The sequence below is a fragment of the Phascolarctos cinereus genome, unplaced genomic scaffold (genome assembly GCF_003287225.1).
Source record: "Phascolarctos cinereus isolate Bilbo 61053 unplaced genomic scaffold, phaCin_HiC Scaffold_2;HRSCAF=192, whole genome shotgun sequence".
NCBI classification, from domain to species: domain Eukaryota; kingdom Metazoa; phylum Chordata; class Mammalia; order Diprotodontia; family Phascolarctidae; genus Phascolarctos; species Phascolarctos cinereus.
This window is the reverse complement of record NW_027555625.1, coordinates 335,464,792-335,472,116: the sequence shown is the minus strand read 5'-3', so window position 1 is coordinate 335,472,116 and position 7,325 is coordinate 335,464,792. Positions and strand designations below refer to the sequence as shown.

Below are 7,325 nucleotides of genomic sequence, written 5' to 3'. Positions count from 1 at the left end.
GTGCTTATATTTCTTTCTTTTAATGTTAACTTCGCATCTATAGCACTAAACACCAGAATTTGCTGATAAGGGCATATGTGTTGGGAATACAGTTAAGCTGAGGCAACTGTGGAGGAAATATCCCCAGAGAAGAGATAGTAAGAGAATTAACATTGAGGTGTTTGCCAGAAATTTGGTAGGGGTTATAAGCTAACAAAGGAATGAAGAGAATTATATGGCCTTTGATGCCACTTTCTAGTGTAAAAGAGCATTCATACCATGAAACCCATCTTGAAAATGAATCCTTACATTCTCCAACTGCTGCTCACCTGTTCATGCATCCTCCAAGTGGCCTTTGCAAAACACAGCTGTTGCTGTCAGCATGTCAACAGGAAATGCCAGGATTGGGTACCCAGCTCCCAATTTCAGAGCTACAGCTACTATGCCAGATGGGAAGTTCAAAAATATCAGCCTTTCTAACTACAAAGGGAAATATCTCATTTTCTTCTTTTACCTCTTGGACTTCACCCTTGTGCATTCCACAGAGGTGATAGCATTCAAAGATCAACCTGAAGAATTTGAGAAACTTAGTTGCCAAGTTCTTCAGTGGACTCACACTTCTGTCACCTTACCTGAGTCAACACACTCAAAAAGCAAGGTAGACTGAAAGCAGTAAATACGTCATTGGTGTCTGACCCCAAATATCATTGCTCAGGACTGTGGAATCTTAAAAGCAGATGAGAGAATTTCATTCAAAGGTCTCTTCATCATTGATGAGAAGGGGATCCTGCACCAGATCACCATCAATGACCTTTCTTTGGGCCATTCTGTGGATGAGGCACTGTGGCTAGTCCAGTCTTTCTAGTTCACAGACAGGCATGGCAAAGTGTGCTCTGCTGGCTAGAAACCTAGGAGAAACAAGGAATACTTCTCCAAGCAGCATTGAGCTGCTTTCTGTCCAATATCCCACTTGAGGGGGGCCAGGGGACATACCTAGCTGCTATCTGGAGATCAAGAATAAATTCTGGATCAGTTTCCCAAGCTTTCAACTTCAAGGCCTTTATAGACTGTGTCAAGAAACATGTTATGTCTGGAGATGTTTTCTCCTTATGGGGACTGATGGAGATCATTCTTTCCTTTTTCCTTCACTCAGGGCAGCAGACTGGCCCTTGGCTTAGGCCTGCTATTCCTTCCTTCTAGTTCTAAATACCAATTGCTGTGTTAGCAAAGTTTGTACCACAGTCAGTCTTTGGGTCTCAAGTCTATCTGACATTTTTGTAGCTCTTTAACATGATCTTAGGCAAAGAAAAGTAAAAAACTGTTAGTAGCGTGAGGAACAAATACGAGTGGTTATATATTTGTATATATGATCAGATTACCACCACAATCATTCTCTCTCCCCATCAGTTGTGTTAGCAATCTGATGAAAAGGCTAAGAGAAGACAAAATCAAGGGTACACTTAGAGAGTTTGGTCTTGGCAAACCTATGAGTCACTCTTTTAACAGAGATTGTAATAACAGAGGAGAGAATGGGAAATGATGTCAAGTGGATAAAAGATAAAAAATATATATTCCTTCAAGATAAAGGGAAGGGGAAAAGATGGAGCTAAAAGGGAATGGCCTCTATTTTCTAAATACAACCTTTAGCTTCCAGGCTGCTGCCCAGTGAGTGCTGCCATAGAAATATCAAACTTCAGTAATAGCAAATGGCCTTTGTTCAAAGTTCTTCAGCTTGGTGATTTTTTTTTAACTTAGCTTTGAGGCTTCTAGGAGGAAGAATCCGAAAGATTTTCAATTTTGTGAACCCTACCCAAGAGGAAGTATTGTAAGCAGGGCTGAGTGTTGTACAAAATGTCTAGATGCCTACTCCCCTTTCCCACTTCTCTTGAGACTCTAAGGGACTCTAGCTATGGACAGTGGCACTCAGATCTAATGGGATGCTTACTACCAGTCCTAAATTGCCTCTTGCTTAATTAAGGGAGGAAGAGATAGGAGAAGAAACCAAAGTCTGTAAAGTCTGTCCACCACTTCTGGTGAAAAATCAGCCAGTGATTAATTACAGTTGTTTGCTTCCTCATTGTTCCCTGTCTGCATTCAATGCATGTCCATTGCATTTCTGATTAAGGCAGGGGTGAGCGAGAGATGGGTGGCCACCTACATCTTTTTGAATGTTTAATGTCACAATAGATAGAGATTTGGGAAGAGATTTTGATCTCTTCGAAGACATGAGAAATATGATTCCTGCTTCAGCAAGAGATGAGACATGGAGAATACTGACCATAGGTATGCTGCAGTCAGCTAAAACTGACTCATGAGAATCAATTGTTAAATTTTCAGCATTTACTGAAACATTTGCACCTCAGAAATCAACACATACTACAAATCAGGGTTTGATTTTTTGTTTTATTGATTTCTAGACTTAAGAAAGTGATGGAAAATGTTAATAATGCCGATTAAACTTAAAAGTGTGTTGTGCACATACTGGGGGGGGGGGTTGAGCCAGTTATTAAATATTTCCTGGCACACAACTGATATTAACATCATCCAGATTTCTCACAAGCCAGAGATATCTACCATAAGATACCTACAAAAACAAAGGTTTCCCATAAATGGGAGAGTTTATAAGCAGATGCTATAATTTATATAATACCCATAAACCTTACAAAGATAAGCCCTCCAGGAAAATTAAAGCTGAGGCAGGACCAGCTTGAGAGGGCTGTTGGGGAATGGATAGACTACTTTGCCTGATAATCATCTCCTCTTCCTTAACCGGTATCTGTCCCATTTATTAACACTGTAAGCTGGTATTCCCCTCCATGTGACATCACCTATTTTGCATTTATTCCATTGTTCCACTTGTATGCAACTCTTTGTGACCCCATTTTGGGCATTCTTGGCAAAGATACTGGAGTGGTTTGCCATTTCCTTCTCCAGCATTACCTACTACAAGGGGACATTTAATTACTATTTTCCTATAAGCTTGTAACATCAATAAAGTATGATCTGTGACTGTTGAGGATGTGTATAGAAGGTTTAAGGAGAGAAAAGAAGGTTTGGAACAGCTGTTGTAGGAATAGAATAGAAAATTAATAAGCAGGAAGTTGCTTTGTTACAATGACAGACCAACTGAAATGTGATCAGTGGTGTCCAAAGTGGAGTGTGTGACCTCACCCCCAAGGTATTAGTGAGTGATCAACTAATTTGGAGGATGGGAAGACAAGTTGTAAAAATCAATCATGAGACTTATCTCAAACATAACCATACCTCTCCTCATCTTCCAACCTTCTCCCCTTCTTGCCTCCTTCCTCTTCTGTGCAAGCAGCCAATCTTCTTTCTTCTGAGCCAGGTGTCAGTTCATCAAGTGCAGTTATGACCTAAACTAACTGCTACTCATATACATACATACACAGGTGCCACTTGGAAATTCCATGCTATCCCTTATTCCCAGATCACCTTATGATTGTGATAGACACCACTCAAAAGATCATCTCTGTGCCTGGACATATCACAGAATATGATCAAGCCTGGATGAATTGTGGTCTGGATCACAGACCCCTTTAGATCATATTTGCCCTAAACTCAACCATCTTCTAAACATACTTAATACTGTGAAAGGTATCACCATCCTCACTGGCACTCCTATGTCATATTTGGCTCCTCATTTTCAGATAGTATTTATTATGCACATACTATGTGTCAGGCACTGTGCTAAGTGCTGAGGATACAAAGAAAGGCAAAAGACAGTGCCTCACCTAGATAAGCTCGTGATGTACATATCAAATCAGCTACCAAACTTGTCAGTTCTATTATATAATTGTCCCCTTCTCTTACCAACACAATGATAAGCCTAGTCCAGGCCCTCATGACCTCTTTCTTGGACTGTTAAAATAGTCTCATAACTGGCCCCCTTCTGTAAGTCATTCCCCATTCCAATCTATGCTCCATAAAGCTGAGCTTGACTTCCTTGTACTATAAACCCCTGGGGCCTGAGACTCAGAATTAAATCATGTGGCATATTTGGCCAGTAGACATCTGTTTTAGGACTAGCTAGAGATGAATAGCCCAAGAGCACCTGACACTTCATTATCATTCTCTAATAAAAATAAATACAGCTTCTTAGTGACCTATTCAGTTATTGGAAGCTTTAAAATATCAGCACTATGAAAAAAATATTTCAAATAATTTCCATCTTAGTTGAGTTCCTTTTTGTCTATTTTCTACCTTTATTTCTAAATGTTAAATTGCAAATTTCAGGAATAAACACCTAGCTATATTTTCAATGTTCATTGTTGTGCTCTTATAATTCTAAAAATAGAAAATGGGCTTTGTTTGTGTTCTGTGCTGAGAATGAAAAAACTAATATTTTTTTTATAGATTCCTATACATAAAGGCACAACAGCCTTTGTCTGTTGCATGATCTTGAGATTATCATGTACTTCGGTCTGTGATGATGACCCAAATTCTGCTATTATCCTTCAGAATATCATTTAAGATTTCAGAATAGGCATTGGCAATGGTTTTTCAAAGTAAGGAATCATGGTTCCGTTGTTTTAGTCATGATTTTCACATAGTCCAATGATTTTTAGATTATCTCTCCTTGACTTCTTTTCTAAGTGAGTTTGTTTTTGATAATATATACTTTACATCTTCTGTTATTTTTAGACTTTTGATTTTGTTTTAATATTGTTTGTTATCTCATTGAGTCATTGCTTTCTCTTTGACCCATTCTAACTTTCAGAGTTCAAATCTTGGGTAAAGTTTACCATTGTCTGTTCTAAGCTATTAATTATCCTTACTATTCTTTCCTCCTTAACTATCATTTTCTTTAAGATTACATTTTTTATATCTTGCTTCATTTCTTCTAGGTACCCTTCTTGTCCTTATGGCCAGGATATTCTTTTCTCTGAATCTCTACTTGGCCTTGTTAGGGAGTTACTGTCCCATTCTGCATTTACCTCTTGGGTTTCTCTAAGCCTTAGTATTTCTTCACTGTGCTTAACATATTCTTTGATTTACTCGTATTTCTAGCCTGTTTCTGGATCAGGGCTTTGTGTTTAGGTGGAGCAGACTCTGCTCCATCATATACTCTTGGATGGTGAGGCTAGAGGCAACCAGAGCCTGGGTTCTGTGCTTCCTGGGCACTGCTCTGACCTTGTTTCTTAGTCCTTCTCTTTGTTGTTCACACATTTTGCTTTCAGCTGCCCTTGATCATCTCTGTTTGGAGCTTCTGCAAGATTCTGGCAGGCTTTTGTCCAGACCTGAACTGAATACATTAACATTGCTATTTCTTTTCCATTTTCCTTATCATTGTGCTTTCTGATGTACTTTTAGAACTTCACTGGGTTATTTGGGGCTGGAGATTGATCCAGGGTCCTCTATGTCTTAATACAGAACCATCTGCCCACAATTATTCCCTGGTTCTTCTTCTTGGCAAGCAGTATGACCTTAGATAATTTACTTTTCTTGTGACCCTTGTCCAGAACCAGAGGGTAATCATGTAAAGAAATATATGCTTATGAAGAATTCAAACTTAAATACAGGTATTGTATTCTGTTCCATTCTCTTTAAGTCATTAATTAAAATGTTGAACTTTTGTTTCCTTTTGTATTTTTTATGCTGAAATATGTACTGAGTAGGACAGAAGTAGGGGCTGACCACATTTTTTTCTCCTGTGACTTCCTATTTGCTCTTATTAACAGAGAAAAGGCTAAGAATTGGTTCCTTGGTCATGTAATAATTTAATTGTGAATTAAGATATTTTAGTCTGAATATTAATGACATGGGGTTAGATGGGGCTATAGTATTTTTTACTCTGTTTCCTTGCTAAACTGAAATTCCCAATTTTTGCTCCTTTATCAAGTCCTAAGAAAATGCCTTCTCTGTCTGTTTTTGGACAGCCATGAAAGAGGAGAGGCTTTAAGAAGCTTCTTCTGTAGGGAGTGTAAACTTAAGCAAAATTGGAAGCAAACAATACCCATTTCCTCTTGTACCCCCAAAACCAATTCAATAGGGCCTACCACAGGGTGAGAAAAAGGAGGCACACCTGCACATTTATCGAGAGGTTAAAATCTGCAATGAGGATTGAATTACTGATAAATTATGCATGATGATTTCTGTTTTAAAGTGACTGCATCTGTGCCACCTGTTGATGACATGATTGGAGCGTTAGTCCTTGCTCAGCCTCTGCACTATTGATAACTCTGCTTAACATCACCATGGGGGAGGCTTTGTTAGATGCTGCAATCACTTTGCCTGAGCAATGGTGTACATTGGCTCCCCTGTTCAGCCCCTCCTCCCCCCCTTTTTTTCTAACATTAGCACATTTAAATGGGCCACCAGTGTAGCTATTCACAGAGAACATGCAACTGGGGCTTCTGGGTGGCCTAGGGCTGAGCTGAGAATTCTTGTTAATGGACTGCAAAGTCTTAGCCTATTGAGGTACATGAACTCAATGACCAAAGAAAAGTGAGACAAAGATGTCCCTCACAGGAACATGTAGGTCAAAAGTGGACAAAAGCAGACATGAACCAGTCAAAGATATGTGATTACTGAACTGAAAAGGGAACACCTAACACTGTGGGAGAGCTACTCTGGCTGATTTGACACAAATCTTTAAAATGCTCACACACCCTGAGAATGAGGCATTTATCAGAATTTCAAGGCAGAGGGGAAGACAGAAGACATGAAGTTATTTTAAAATTAGCTTGATGTTTTTTTCTTTCCTCTTGTCTTTACAAAAATTTCATATTTTGCAGTGTTTATAAAAAGATCCACACAACTGGAATGTAATGAAAAGGTGGAAAGTTTGAATTGCAAAGAGCTAGCTTATTGAAAAGTGAAATGAAATGATGGCTATGAGATCTTTTCTCTCCTAATACAGGCCAAATCAGTTTCATAGGTTAATCCCAAATGTCCTATGTAAAGTAAATTCTGCTTTTGGATCCCTGAGCTTGCAAATTTAAAATCACAATTTTAAGATGACAATAATAAAAGTTTTTCATTTCATTTCCTGCTACAAAAAGGAAATAAAATTAATCAAAAATCAAATATTATTTAAAAATACAAAGGAAAAGACCCAAGTAATTAACAAATAGTAAAAGTTTGAATATAACCCATCAGTAACATGATTAATTTTAATTAGTTCTTTGGTAGTGCTTCTCACTTATACATTATCCGAAATATATCAGTGTCAAGAGAGGATTCCGGAAACTGAATAAAATGACTGAAAAAAATTATTGTCCATGAATATAATAAATATTACTGTGGTATAAGAAATGATGGAATATAATGAATACAGAAGACTAAATTTTCCTGGATTTTTTATTTTTGCATCACCTACATATATA

At 38.1% G+C, this 7,325-nt stretch overlaps 1 pseudogene; it reads left to right on the top strand.

Moving 5' to 3' along the window:
• Nucleotides 1-361: 361 nt before the first annotated feature.
• Nucleotides 362-925, top strand: LOC110211668 (peroxiredoxin-1 pseudogene; annotated as a pseudogene).
• The last annotated feature ends 6,400 nt before the right edge of the window (nucleotides 926-7,325 follow it).